The 15,719-nt window shown below is 52.2% G+C and overlaps 1 protein-coding gene across 2 annotated transcripts in view; it reads right to left on the bottom strand.

Moving 5' to 3' along the window:
* Positions 1-15,719, bottom strand: part of UBN2 (ubinuclein 2) — a 228,306-nt gene that overhangs the window by 103,796 nt on the left and 108,791 nt on the right. The window lies entirely within an intron of this gene.

Here is a 15,719-nt window from a genome sequence, read left to right as displayed (position 1 = left end):
CTCAAAAGGTGGTTTTTGAAGAGCCCGTAGAACCATGTTGAGATCCCAGGGTTCCAGCGGACGCTTGTAAGGTGGGACTATGTGGCAAACTCCCTGCAGGAACGTGCGGACCTGCGGAAGCCTGGCTAGACGCTTTTGAAAAAACACGGAAAGCGCCGAGACTTGACCTTTGAGAGAACCGAGAGACAAACCCTTGTCCAATCCCGATTGAAGGAAGGAAAGAAACCTGGGTAAGGCAAACGGCCAGGGGATAAACCCCCTCTCAGAGCACCAGGCTAAGAAGATCCTCCAAGTTCTGTGATAGATCTTGGCTGACGTTGGTTTCCTGGCCTGTCTCATAGTGGCAATGACATCTTGAGACAACCCTGAGGACGCTAAGAGCCAGGACTCAATGGCCACACAGTCAGGTTGAGGGCCGCAGAATTCAGATGGAAAAATGGCCCTTGAGATAGCAAGTCTGGTCGGTCTGGGAGCGCCCACGGTTGCCCCACCGTGAGATGCCACAGATCCGGGTACCACAACCGCCTCGGCCAATCTGGAGTGACGAGGATGGCGCGGCGGCAGTCGGACCTGATCTTGCGCAACACTCTTGGCAGCATTGCCAGAGGAGGGAATACATAAGGCAGTTGAAACTGCGACCAATCCTGAACTAAGGCGTCCGCCGCCAGAGCTCTGTGGTCCTGAGACCGTGCCATGAATGCCGGGACCTTGTTGTTGTGCCGAGACGCCATGAGATCGACGTCCGGCGTTCCCCAGCGGCAACAGATCTCTTGAAACACGTCCGGGTGGAGAGACCATTCCCCCGCGTCCATGCCCTGGCGACTGAGGAAGTCTGCTTCCCAGTTTTCTACGCCCGGAATGTGAACCGCGGAGATGGTGGAGGCTGTGGCCTCCGCCCACAGCAGAATCCGCCGGACTTCTTGGAAGGCTTGGCGACTGCGAGTGCCGCCCTGGTGGTTGATGTACGCAACCGCCGTGGTGTTGTCCGACTGTATGCGGATCTGCCTGCCCTCGAGCCACCGATGGAACGCCTTGAGGGCTAGATACACTGCCCTTATCTCCAGAACATTGATCTGAAGGGAGGACTCTGTCGGAGTCCAGGTTCCCTGAGCCTTGTGGTGGAGAAAAACCGCTCCCCATCCTGACAGGCTCGCGTCCATCGTCACCACAGCCCAGGATGGGGGCAGAAAGGATTTTCCTTTCGACAGAGAAGTGGGGAGAAGCCACCACTGAAGAGAGGTCTTGGCTTCCAGAGACAGAGAGACGTTCCTGTCTAAGGACGTCGGCCTCTTGTCCCATTTGCGGAGAATGTCCCATTGGAGTGGACGCAGATGAAATTGCGCAAATGGAACTGCCTCCATTGCTGCCACCATCTTCCCCAGGAAGTGCATGAGGCGCCTCAAGGGGTGCGACTGGGCCCGAAGAAGGGATTGCACCCCTGTCTGCAGCGACTGCTGTTTGTCCAGCGGCAGCTTGACCATCGCTGAGAGAGTATGAAACTCCATCCCGAGGTACGTCAGTGACTGGGTCGGAGACAATTTTGACTTTGGAAAATTGATGATCCACCCGAACCTCTGGAGAGTCTCCAGAGCAACGGTCAGACTGTGTTGACAAGCCACCCGTGAGGGTGCCTTGACTAGGAGATCGTCTAGGTAAGGGATCACCGAGTGGCCCTGAGAGTGTAGGATCGCTACGACGGATGCCATGACCTTGGTGAAGACCCGTGGGGCTGTCACCAGGCCGAAAGGCAGTGCCACAAACTGAAGGTGTTCGTCCCCGATGGCGAAACGCAGGAAGCATTGATGCTCTTGAGCGATCGGCACATGGAGATAGGCATCTTTGATGTCGATTGATGCTAGGAAGTCTTCTTGGGACATCGAAGCGATGACAGATCGGAGGGATTCCATGCGAAACCGCCTGGTTGTCACATGTCTGTTGAGCAATTTGAGGTCCAAAACGGGACGGAATGATCCGTCCTTTTTTGGTACCACGAACAAGTTGGAGTAAAAACCGCGACCGCGTTCCTGAAGTGGAAGGGGGATCACCACTCCTTCTGTTTTCAGAGTGTCCACCGCCTGAAAAAGCGCAACGGTCCGCTCGGGGGGCGGAGATGTTCTGAAAAAACGAGTCGGAGGACGAGAGCTGAACTCTATCCTGTAACCATGAGACAGAATGTCCCTCACCCATCGGTCTTGGACATGTGGCCACCAGGCGTCGCAAAAGCGGGAGAGCCTGCCACCGACCGAGGATGCGGTTTGGGGCGGCCGAAAGTCATGAGGCCGCCTTGGAGACGGTGCCTCCGGCGGTCTTTGGAGGACGTGACTAAGACCGCCATGCAGAAGAGTTCCTCTGGCTCTTCTGTGGCCTGTTGGACGAGGAGGGTTGGGATCTGGCTGAGGGCCGAAAGGACCGAAACCTCGCTTGAACTTTCCGTTGCTGAGGTCTGTTTGGTTTGGGGTAAGGACGAGTGCTTTCCCTTGGATTGCTTAATAATTTCATCCAATCGCTCGCCAAACAGTCGGTCGCCAGAAAAAGGCAAACCGGTCAAGAACTTTTTGGAAGCAGAGTCTGCCTTCCATTCGCGTAGCCACATGGCCCTGCGGACTGCCACAGAATTGGCGGATGCTACCCCTGTACGGCTAGCCGAGTCCAGGACAGCATTCATGGCGTAGGATGCAAATACTGACGCCTGAGAAGTCAAAGATGTGACTTGTGGCGCAGCGGTACGGGTGACCGCATTAATCTCAGACAGACAAGCTGAGATAGCCTGGAGTGCCCACACAGCTGCAAAGGCTGGGGCAAAAGACGCGCCTATGGCTTCATAGATGGATTTCAGTAGGAGCTCAATCTGCCTGTCCGTGGCATCCTTGAGCGATGCACCGTCAGCCACTGCTACTACGGATCTAGCCGCCAGTCTAGAGACTGGAGGATCTACCTTGGGACACTGAGCCCAACCCTTAACCACGTCAGCGGGGAACGGGTAACATGTGTCATTAAGGCGTTTAGTAAAGCGCTTGTCCGGGAAAGCCCTGTGCTTCTGGACAGCATCTCTAAAGTTAGAGTGATCGAAGAAAGCACTCCGGGTACGTTTAGGAAACCTAAACTGGTGTTTCTCCTGTTGTGAAGCCGAATCCTCTGTAGGCGGAGTTGGGGGAGACAGATCTAGCACCTGGTTGATGGACGCTATAAGGTCATTTACTATGGCGTCCCCTTCAGGTGTATCCAGATTGAGAGCAACGTCAGGGTCAGAGTCCTGAGCTGCGACCTCCGCCTCCTCCTCTAGAGAATCCTCAAGCTGAGACCCCGAACTGCGTGATGAAGTCGGGGAAGATTCTAAGCGAGCCCGCTTAGCTGGTCTGGGACTGCGGTCCGTGCCGGAGTCCTGCACGTAATAACTAGAGGCCACTCCAGGAACACGCTTAGTCGCAGACCGAGAGGGGCCTGGGGGTGATCCCGCAGTGCCCGGGGCCTGTGTAAGGGCCGGTCTGGACTGCAAAACCTCTAGAAACTTAGCAGACCATTTATCCATAGACTGAGTCATGGAATGAGAAAGCGACTCAGAGTTTGTCGGCTAAAACAGCAAACTCTGTCTCTGCCATCTGGACAGGGGGGGCCGGCCGTTCTACCTGGGCCGAGGGACCCCCTAGTGCCTCAGGCTCCGGCTGAGCGAGTGCCACAGGGGCCGAGCATTGCTCACAGTGAGGGTAGGTGGAACCTGCAGGTAACATAGCCGCACAAGAGGTACAGGTAGCAAAATAACCCTGTGCCTTGGCCCCCTTGCTCCTTGTGAACGACATGCTGTTGACTCCCAGGAGCGTGATCACTGAGGGTATATAGCCACAAGTTAACAGTACAGCTGAACCGGAAAAAGTATACAAATATAATGTATCTATATACAGTTCAGCACCCTAGGGGGACCAGCACCGGAAACCGGTGTGGCTTACCAACCGCTCCAGCGGTGTGTGGCCACCAGATTCCCTGCCTCGGGTCTCCCAGAGCTGCAGCCAGAAGTCCTCCACCGGCAGGATGTGTTAAAACATGGCTGTCGGCGTTCACAGGGGAGGAGGGAGCCGTGGGCGTAACTTACAAAAGTGCGGGAATCTGGTGCCCCATATGGATTAGTGAGTGGGGAGGAGGACAGCTATGTGTGCTCCAGCCCTCACTGTCGGCGTCACGCCGACCGTCCCGCCCTTGCCCCTGACTGGCAGGCCCGGGGGCGGGAGTTTAATGTACTAGGCCGCAAAAGCCGGGGACTAAAGTAAAAACCGCGGCCGGCAAGCAGGCACGGTCGGCGCGGTAGTCCCGGACAAAAAAACAACACTGCAGGCGCTGCAGCGTCTGAGGCCCAGGTGCTCCATGCACCGTCCCAAAGGGGACACCGAGTACCTGTAGTTGCAGGGCCTTGTCCCTGACGATACTCAGTCTCCTGTCCGGCAGATACCACCAGGGGCTGCGGAGGGAGCCCGGTCCCAGTGCCTGGATGACCGGTTAGGATCCCACTTCACCCAGAGCCCCTAAGGGATGGGGAAGGAAAACGGCATGTGGCTCCTGCCTTTGTACCCGCAATGGGTACCTCAACCTTAACAACACCGCCGACTCAGTGGGGTGAGAAGGGAGCATGCCGGGGGCCCTTAGGGGCCCTCTTTTCTTCCATCCGAAATAGTCAGCAGCTGCTGCTGACTAAAATGTGGAGCATTGTGTGCATGTGTGCCTCCTTCAACACAAAGCATGAAAACTGATGGGCCCGTGAAGCACGGGAGGGTGTATAGGCAGAGGGGAGGGGTTACACTTTTTAAAGTGTAATACTTTGTGTGGCCTCCGGAGGCAGAAGCTATACACCCAATTGTCTGGGTCTCCCAATGGAGCGACAAAGAAAAAATAATTTTACTCACACTCTGGCTCCCACGTCACGAGGAATCCTTTTTGGGCCTCAGACACAATCAGCTGACGCAGGGGCTGGGGTCAGTGGGTCCCATCCCCACTCACTGCGATTGTCTCACTAGTCTTCATCTCCTTCATGGAGCGCTTACCATTCCCCGCCGGCTGCCTAGTCCTCACCTCCATGGCTCTGCGCTACCCGCAACAGTGTAATGAAGTCAAGGAGAAAAATTGTATGAAAAATACCCCGACTATAAATAAATTTGTTACAGCTCAGTTTTTGTGGTGTTTTTTGTCTATTTGCTTTATTGCAAGATGGGGGTGCAGCCCTCCTTATACTGAGGCTTAACAACTAACTGCTTCCCACTTTGCTGTGTATTTAATCTGGGACCCAGCTGACTACTTGTTACCATTCATATTGGAGTTTTTGATAGACAAGTCAGGTATGTACAGTGGAACCTTGCTTAACGAGAACAATCCGTTCTGAGAGTGTGCTTGTTAACCAAGTTACTCGTTCAGCAAAGCAAGATTTCCCATAGGAAATCATTGCAATGCAGACAATTCGTTCCACAACTTGTTAAATGTCCAATCCTGGTGCCCTATTCTGTCAACACACACACACACACACACTATATGCTCACCTTACCTTCCATCGCCGGCCTCCTGGGACTTGCTGTTCTCTGGTGCGGGCCGTGTATCGTGTTACCATTACGACGAGGGAGAAACTTCCTGCCAGAGCACTGACATCAAAGGCAGAGCCGCTTGCCTCTGATTGGCCAGCGCGCTGCCTTTGAGTAGCGGTGACAGGAACCAGGAAGTTCCTGCTTCGTCGCTATGGATGCAGATGCCTGGAGTGGAGCGGCGCACTACAGGACCAAGGAGACAGGCGATGAAACGGAAGGTACACATATATGCTCCACCGCCGGCCTCATGGTACTTGTAGTTCACCACGAGCACGTCGCGATGTACCCGGGAACTACAAGAACCATGAGACCGGCGGTGGAACAGAAGGTAAGGTGAGCATAATACTGTATGTGTGTGCGTGCGTGTGTTTGTGCGTACACGTGTGTGTTTGTGTGGACTGCAAGTGCGGGTCAGAGCGCGGTGGATGGACGAAACCGGAAGTGTCTGAGGTGAGGATTTTGCTCGTACAGCAAAGCTTTCTCGTAAAGCAGGTTACAAATTTACAGAAAGCTTTGCTTGTTAAGCGAAATTCTCGTTAAGTGGGTTACTGGTTAAGCGAGGTACCACTGTATAATGGTTTTAACTTTAGTTGGTTAGGGACTGTCCCAGATGGGTACACCGTGACGAGGTGGGACAGCTTCTTACCTTTTTGGAAAAATGTATATACTAAGTACCCTGTTATTAAGCACTTGCAATTTATTTATAGTCGGGGTATTTTTCATACAATTTTTCTCCTTGTTTTTTTTTCTAGTCTTGAGGCTGCAATTCACATGCTTGTAATGTTGCATGTTTATTGAACATTTGTTACAGCTCAGTTTTTTGGTGTTTAGTGTAATGAAGTCGCAGCGTGATGACCTAATCACGCTGCTGCACGCTGGATCGTGGGATGATGCACCATGCTCTGCACCACTGCCCATAGCACCACCACATGGATAATTTGCATGTGATGCACCTGAAGGACATCGCATACAAACTATCCATTTGGTAGTGCCCACTAAGCTATAGTGACAGAAGTGACACGGCCAGCCCCACCTGGGGCCAGTTTTTGTTTCAATACACTTTTGATTTTAGACATTGAAACAAAATACTAGTAATAGTTTTATAGGATAATGTGTTGCTACAAATGCAAATGTGTTTGGTTTTTGGGCTTTATTTTTTAGAATATTTTGTAGTCCTATTAGGGGACTTAAAGGGAATCTGTCAGGTGCAATATGCACCCAGAACCACAAGTAGTTCTGTGTTATTAGTAATCCCTTCCTAGCTGTCCCTGTATACACTAGCAAAAATAAACAGATCTTTAGAAAAAGTATTTCTAAAGATAGTTTCTTATATGCTAATGAGGCCAGCGACTAGTCGCAAGGGCATTACTTCCCTTGGCTGGTCGGCCCACATAGCATGTTATCATGCCACTGTGAGCACACCAACATGCTAATGAATGCGCAGCGACAAGCACATACCTCACTGTTCATGGCAGCCGGAGGAGTAAGGATGCGCACTGGGCATGATACGGAGTCCCCAGGACTTATGGTCATGCGCAATATACCTCACTGAAGCCGGGAAGCTTACACCCAGCATCAGTTTAGTGCGCATGATCGGATATCCAGGGGACGCCAGATCATGCCCAGTGTGTATCCATCCTCAGCTGGCCGCCATCAAGAGTGAAGTATGTGCGGCGTCAGTGCGCATTCATTAGCATGTTCGTACGCCCACAGGGGCGTGCTAGCATGCTATGGGGGCCAACCAGCCAAGGGAAGTAACAACCTTGCAACTAGTTGCTGGCCTCATTAGTATATAATATACGATCTTTAGAAATACATTTTTTAAAGATCTCCATCTATGCTACTGTATACAGGGACTGTTAGGCAGAGATTACTAATATGCACCCAGAACTGCTCGTGGTTTTGGGTGCATATTGCAACTGACAGGTTCCCTTTAAACATGGAAACCTTTGGTCGTTTATATAATAAACTGATTTTTGTGTACTCACCGTAAAATCGTTCTCTCTTAGCCATCATTGGGGGACACAGGACCATGGGTGTTATGCTGCTTATCCATAGGAGGACACTAAGTAGATGCAAAAGCAGTATACACCCCCTGGCCGGGCCAGGCAACCTCAGTTTTAGTACACAAGCAGTAGGAGAAAAAGCCAGTAAAACTTACCTCAACAGAGGAACATGAGAAAAAAAGTCATAACCAAATAAGATACTGGGAGAACCAAGGCCCAACAGGGTGGGTGCTGTGTCCCCCAATGATGGCTAAGAGAAAACTATTTTACAGTGAGTACACAAAAATCTGTTTTTCTCTGACGCCTCATTGGGGGACACAGGACCATGGGACGTCCTAAAGCAGTCCATGGGTGGGAAAAATAAAAACAAGACAATGCAACCCAAGGACTAGGAACCAGTCCCAGACAGCCTGGAGCACCTACTGAGAGAGGTGCTCTACTGCCATTTGCAGAATTGTCCTACCCAGATTTGCCTCAGCTGAAACCTGGGCATGGACTCTGTAATGCTTTGAAAACGTATGTAGGCTAGACCACGAAGTGCCAACTGCTCGCGTGGAATGAGCCCGAAGTCCACTAGGAATGGGCTTGAGTTGCAAGCGGTAGACTTCCTGGATCGCAGAGCAAATCCAGCGAGCCAGAGTCGCCTTTGAAGTTGCCTGTCCCTTCTTAGGCCCCTCAGGAATGACGATCAAAGAGTCAGTTTTCCTAAAAGGGGCTGTCCTGGATATGTAATATCTGAGAGGTCTAACGAATGCACAGACCTTTCCACCCTATGAACTGGGTGTGGACAAAAGGAAGGCAGAACAATGTCCTCGTTCAAATGAAACTGGGTAGGAACCTTTGGACGAAAACCTGGAAAAGGGCGCAGAACCACCTTGTCCTGGTGAAAAATCAGAAAAGGCTCGCGGCAAGAGAGTGCTGCTGGCTCCGAAACCCGTCTGATGGACGTAATTGCCACCAGGAACGTTACCTTCCAGGACAGAAAAGCAAGGGAGGATTCCTTGAGAGGTTCAAAGGGGGACCTCCGGGGACCGTCCAGAACGAGATTGAGGTCCCATGGTTCCAGCGGCCGTTTGTACGGGGGAACTAGATGGGAAACGCCCTGGAGGAAGGTCTTGACCTGCGTTTTTTGAGCCAGGCGGCATTGGTAGAAGATTGAGAGCGCTGAGACCTGCCCTTTAAGGGAACAGAGCCAACCTGCAGAAAATCGAGAATTCTGGGGATGGCCAGAGGCATAGGCTGGACGTTAGTTTCCCTGCACCATGAAAGGAAGATTTTCCACGTACGGTGGTAAATGCGGGATGAAGCAGGCATTCGGGCGCTGATCATGGTGGAGTTAACCGCGGGGGAGAATCCTGGTCTTGTTAATACCCAGGTCTCAATGGCGATGCCGTCAGCTTCAGGGCTCTGAAGTTCTGATGGGAAATGGGCCCATGTGTCAGCAAGTCTGGGATGTCTGGAAGGCGCCACGGTACGTCTACGAGCATTTGTACTAATTCGGCGTACCAAGCGCGCCTGGGCCAGTCCGCTGCTATCAGTATCACCGGGACTCCCCTGCCTTGATTTTCCTGATTACCCGCGGCAGCAGAGGTAGGGGTGGAAATATGTAAGGCAGGCGGAAGTGAGCCAGGAGCAGACTAGAGCATCCGCGCCGATGGACTGCGGATCGCGTGACCTGGCTATGAACGCGGGTACCTTTGCGTTCAACCTTGAGGCCATTAGATCCACGTCTGGTGTACCCCAGCGAGTGCAGATGTGTAGGAACACTTCTGGGTGGAGAGAGCACTCTCCGGCGGCCAGGCCTTAGCGACTTAGAAGTCTGCTGCCCAGTTCTCTACTCCCGGTATGTGTACCGCTGATATCACTGACCCTGTCCATTCGGCCCAGCTGAGGATCCTGTGGGCCTCGAGATAAGCTGCTTTGCTGCAGGTATACCTCTTGGCGATTGATGTAGGTTACAGCTGTCGCATTGTCCGATTGGACTCGAATCTGATGACCCACTTGAAGAGGGCAGAATGCCCTGAGCGCGAGGAAGATTGCGCAGATTTCCAGGATGTTTATGGGTAGGGAAGACTCCTGGGGCGTCCAACGTCTTTGAGCAGTGTGGTGCCGGTACACTGCTCCCCAGCCTAGGAGGCTGGCGTCCGTGGTCAGGACCAGCCAGTTCGCTGGGAGAAAAAGATCTCCCCTTCGATAGGGAGGAGGACCGAAGCCACTAGCGGAGTACGTACCTGACTGAAGGCGTCAGGTGAAGATGTCTGTCCGGGGAGAAGGGGCTCTTGTCCCAGGCCGCTAGAAGGGCTAGCTGCAGTGGGCGGAGGTGCAGTTGAGCAAAGGGTACTGCTTCAATAGCCGCCACCATCCTGCCGAGCATCATCATGCTTAATCGATTGGAGCGATACGGAGGACGTAGAAGGCAGCGTACCGCTCGTTGAAGAGCGATCGCCTTGTCCAGGGAGAGATAGATCAAGCCCCGACGGGTGTCCAGGGACATGCCCAGGAAGGTGATGGATCGTGATGGGATCGGGGATGATTTGTCCAGATTCACTAGCCACCCTAAGCGGGATAGGGTGTCCACAGTGATCTGTACGCTGGTTGAGCAGTTGCGGAAGGAGGGGGCCTTGATGACTAAGGCGAGGAATTCCCCTTCAACCATGGATGCAATAATGGACCTTAGGGACTCCATTCTGAATCTCTGTACGTGCACATGTTTGTTCAGATGTTTGAGGTCCAGGATGGGTCGAACTGACCCATCCTTTTTGGGGACCACAAACAGGTTGGAATAAAAACCCCTGAACTTCACGTCGTCCGGGACAGGTATCATCACTCCTGCTGTTTAGAGCGAGTGGATTGCTGAGAAAAAAAAAAAAAAACAACAACAACTTTGCGTAGTTTTCGAGTCTTTGGGGGGGTTTGAGAGAAAGGACCGACTCGGGGGTCGGGTCCTAGTAACCGGAAGACACAAGGTCTCGCACCCATTTGTCATCTGAGGCGGCAGCCCAGATGTGTTGAAAAGAGCCACAGTCGACCTCCTACAATGAGTGTCTCTTCCGGGGCGCCGAAGGGGTCATGAGGGGAGAAAACGTCGTGGACGAGACGAGTCTCCCTAGTCCTGGACTGTTTCGGTCTAGGCTGCCATGACTAAGTGGGTTTCGAGGAGAGCTGAGAAGGTCGGTCCCTGCGTAGTCCGCGGCTGGCGGCGGGGACAGCACGGGATGTCGACCAACCAATGAGTTCCGAAGGAGCAGAACGAGGACTGTGGACGTCTGGTGAAGGTCGTCCTTGACTTCAGCTGGAGGAAGGAGGTACTCTTTCCTCCCGTGGCGTCAGAAAAGAGCTTGTCCAGACGTTCGCCAAACAATCGGTCTGGAAAAAAGGGAAGGCCCGTGAGAGACTTCTTGGAGAGTCCGCTCGCCATTGTCAGAGCCAGAGAGCTCTACGGATGGCTATGGTATTTGAGGCGGCAAACGCTGCGCAGGTAGCAGCGTCCATGGAGGCCTGCATGAGGTACTCCGCCGCAGCAGCAATTTTGAGCTGTTACCTCTGTGAAGGTATGAGGGAACTGGGATTCCTCAAGCGAAGTGTTAAGGGATTCTGCCCAGACAGAGATCGCCTTTGCGACCCACACAGAGGCAAAGGAGGGCGAGAGGGAGGAACCCGCAGCCTCAAAAAGCAGAGCGGGCGAGGTTCTCCACCTGTCTGTCGGGTCCTTGATGGAGGAACCATCGGGTAAAGACAGGAGCGTCTTTGTGGCAAGGCGGGAGACCGGGAGGGGGGGGGGGGCGACCGAGGGCGGATCGGCCCAGCCCTTAGGGGCAGGTGAGGCAAAAGGGTACCGGGACTCCATGAGTTTTCGGTTACCGAAGCGCCTGTCAGGCTTCTCCCTTTGCTTTGTGAGGATATCCTGAAACTCTGGGTGATCAGCGAAAACCTTTTGGGGTTTCCTTGCCCTCTTAAGGAGACCACATGGTCAGTGGTATTGGATGGGGGATCCTCCACATGCAGAGTTTGGTTGATTGCTGCTATAAGGGAGTCTATTGCAGTTTGATCATCTGGGGAGGATGAAACCAAGGAATCCTCCTGGTACAAACAGCATTCTCCCTCCTCCAGCTCTTCAGAAGCCATTGAGCATGTGGGAGAGCCTGCCCTGTGTGCTCCCGAGGGAGAGTCATGGGGGCCATGAGAGGGTGCTGGAGACACCCGGACGGCTCTTTTCCTGATCCCTGCAACCGGTGAAGCATGTGCCCGGATTACCAGAGAAGGATCCTCCATAGGGGTATCCTCAGGCTGCGTTCCGTCCAGGGGCCCAGAAGGGTCTGGAGGACGACATTGCAAAGCCAGAACCAGGTTCTGTGACAGTTTTTCCATGGATTGTGACAGAAACTGTGCCCATTCCGGTGGGCTGGGAGCCCTAGGCTCAGGGCTGACGGTTGCGGCGGGGGGGTCTTGGGGGGCTATAGGGGCACAGGAACCACAGAGAGAAGAGGTGTGTTTACGTGGTAACTCAGCGTGGCAGGCAGTGCAGGCTGAATAGTAGACTATGTGAGCCTTAGCGCTCTTAGTGCCCTTAGAATTCTGCATGTTCCTAATAGGAGTATGCCAGGAGGGGAGCAATGGTCAGCAGAGCTACCAGTGAAGCAAGTACCTCACCAGAATCAGCCGATGGCCCTGCGTCCTCAGGAAGGAGTAAGCTCTGATTTGAGCTGTTACCTCTGTGTGGAGATCTTCGCACACTTTTTGGGGGGGGGGGGGGGGGGGGGGGGGGGACACGGGGCTCAGTGGGTGCTCTCGTCCACTAAAACCCGCCGCCTTTAGAAAGACAGTGTGGCTCAGGGCTCATCCCAACTGAACGTCGGCCTCCTTAACCGTGGGCGTAACACTACTCAGACAACACAGGGTGAGGGAACCACAATAATTAGACTTTATTGGATCCCCAAACAATTAACGGCACATAACACATAACCAGCAACACACACAAATGTAACACGCAACAGAGTCTCACCCTTACGCTGGCTCACCAGGGATTAGAATGTCCATGCCTCACAGGTTCCAGGGCTACTTACTCCACTCCGGCAGCACCCCGCTTGCGGCGGGCACCCACCGTGACTGGAATAACGCCAGATTTAGGAAGCTGGCTGAGGTCTGCAAAGTCTGTAACCGGTGACTGAACTGTCCCAACCTGAGTGTCCTCCTTAGGTAGTCCTGGTATGATGTTACAATCCTGGCAGCCGGAGTCGAAATCCCTAGGCTGTGGATATGGTCTCCAACCGGAACCGGAGTCCCTAGATTGAAGCCATAAGATATCCTGATCCTCTAGTCAGCTCCAAAGAGCTTAGACTGGATCCATCAGCATCCATCAACAACCTGGTGGCTTAAAGAAGTCCCTTTTATAGCCACAGCCTTCCACTTAGATACACTGAGTCCTCATCGATTGGTTGGACAAGAGCGCCTCTCGCATTGGATGAATCTCAAGCTGCATGGACAATGTTCATCCAAATGATGTCTACAGAAAGACTGAAGATATCTACATGGAGTCTGCAAGTCACAGACTGAACAATGGCTACTAAGATAATCACATTAGCAATACACAACTACAATACAATGGTTACTGGAAAAGTCTGGAGAACAATACCTCTGGCTTTCAGTGGCCAACACAATTACATTGAGTCAACAAGAGTCTTGTAAAAACAATGAGGGACTTCTCCCCCGTCTATAGACAATCTATCATGCTGTCTGGCTGAATTTTAAGAAACTTTAACCCATGAGAGTCCATGTCGTCACAGGGGGCTTAGCGCTAAAAGAGCGCCAAGAATAAGTCAGTGTGCCCCTCTGCTGTCGGTAGCAAAAAAACGGCGGGCAGGGAGCTTCTGTGACATCCCCCTCCAGTCAGCACACAGCTTGTCACCGAAGAATAATCTCTGCCAGCTTTCTGCAATCAGACCACGCAGCAAATAAACAGTGTGAGTTCCTGAGCTCTGGGCCCTCCCCCCCACCACCGGTAAATTATCTGTGCAGATTCTCTGCAAACAGCGAGGGACCCCCCCCCCCCCCCTCCAGCCAGCACGCAGCTAGGGTACGAATTAACACTGTGTTCAGGATCCCTAGGTTCTCCTCCTTGCAATCAGCAAGGGACTTTCGACACAGTCTTTTCTCCCTTTGTCTGGGAAACCAGTCAGGGGGGATCTCACCTTAAACACTGCTTCAGTCCAGGCAGTGGGAATAGCAGACTCAGCCTGCTGTATCCGGTCACACAGTGCAATCAATGTTCAACTCAGAGCCTGCAAAGAGGGGCTGAGGAATTGTGCTTCTGCCCTGGGCTCTGGAAAATCGGTGTCTGTGGGACAGTCGTCCAGTGAGATGCAGCCCAGGATCCAGCGTCGCAGGAGGGGGTACGTGGAGACAACACTCCGCGTTCCCGCCCGTTGATGATTTTGGGAGATCGGTCCCAAAAGGAAACAGTCGCCCTCAAAAAATAACAAAACCTTGGAAGATGTGCCTCCTACAGAAACTAAGCTAAAACTGAGCTTGCTTGGCCCAGCCAGGGGGTGTATACTGCAGAGGAGGAGCTATGCTTTTGCATCTACTTAGTGTCCTCCTATGGATAGGCAGCATAACACCCATGGTCCTGTGTCCCCCAATGAGGAGTCAGAGAAAAACTGGTTTACATAAGTAGTAAAAATTATTATATCAACTGTCAGGATATGTTAGTCAGGATTTAACGAGGTGGTCCACTACAAAGCATAGTGGCCACTTCGGAATAAAGCTGTGACAGAAAGCATTTTCTACATGCCTTCTGTTGTCCTTTCGGCATTTGCATGGCGCTATCGCTGTACACTCATCTCCCATCACTTGACCCGGGCTGCAGTGACCTCTGATATCCAGTGATGTCACATCAACTTCCAGAATTGTAAGTTGACCCGGCAACACCGAGGCGGGAGCCAGTCTCCCTGAATGACTGGGCTGTGAGAGTAGTTTCACCGCACTTCACAGCCCAGCATCGCTTGTGCTTGCGGCGCTCTTTGATGAAGGAGAGAACGCGCGAGATGATTGACTGGGTTGTGGATGGAGTTTCACCGCACGTCACAGCATCTCAGGGAAACTGGGTCCCGCCTCTTTGATGCCCTGTCAACTTCCAGTTCAGAAAGTTGACGTGACATCACTGGACATCAGGAGTCACGTGACGGGAGATGAGCGGACAGCGATAGCACCACTCACAAATGGAATGGACAACAGAAGGTATTTAGAAAAAGCCTTCTGTCATCTTTACACAGATGTAGCCACTTTGCTTTATAGTGGACCACCTCTTTAACAAGTATCATTTATAGGCCTTCGGTTGCTGCAGAACCCAATGGCTGGGGATGAAAAGGGTAGGGTGAATGGACTAAGAGAGGGAATAAATATATCTTGAATTCCTCAGATAGGCAAATTCAACTGGCTACAGCATCCGAGTACACCGCTAGCTCAGGTCCAGCAGTTGCAGGAGCAGCTCCCTCTGCAGAAGCCACACTAAATTTCTGCGTCGATGTCCCTGGGGAGTACATAAGTCTTGATGTGGTAAGGTGCACCCCCATCAGGACATACACACATTTCCTTTTATGCAAAAGGTGAAATCTGAAAACAATGTTAATGTACATTTTCAAAATCCGCATCTATATATGTGGTGTACAGTGCCTACAAGTAGTATTCAACCCCCTGCAGATTTAGCAGGTTTGATAAGATGCAAATAAGTTAGAGCCTGCAAACTTCAAACAAGAGCAGGATTTATTAACAGATGCATAAATCTTACAAAACCAACAAGTTATGTTGCTCAGTTAAATTTTAATAAATTTTCAACATAAAAGTGTGGGTCAACCCCTAGGTTTAATATTTTGTGGAATAACCCTTGTTTGCAATTACAGCTAATAATCGTCTTTTATAAGACCTGATCAGGCCGGCACAGGTCTCTGGAGTTATCTTGGCTCACTCCTCCATGCAGATCTTCTCCAAGTTATCTAGGTTCTTTGGGTGTCTCATGTGGACTTTAATCTTGAGCTCCTTCCACAAGTTTTCAATTGGGTTAAGGTCAGGAGACTGACTAGGCCACTGCAGCACCTTGATTTTTTCCCTCTTGAACCAGGCCTTGGTTTTCTTGGCTGTGTGCTTTGGGTCGTTG

Source organism: Anomaloglossus baeobatrachus, chromosome 8, assembly GCF_048569485.1.
Source record: "Anomaloglossus baeobatrachus isolate aAnoBae1 chromosome 8, aAnoBae1.hap1, whole genome shotgun sequence".
Lineage (NCBI taxonomy): Eukaryota > Metazoa > Chordata > Amphibia > Anura > Aromobatidae > Anomaloglossus > Anomaloglossus baeobatrachus.
Note: the sequence above shows the minus strand (reverse complement) of the source record. Positions and strands in the feature narration are given on the sequence as shown.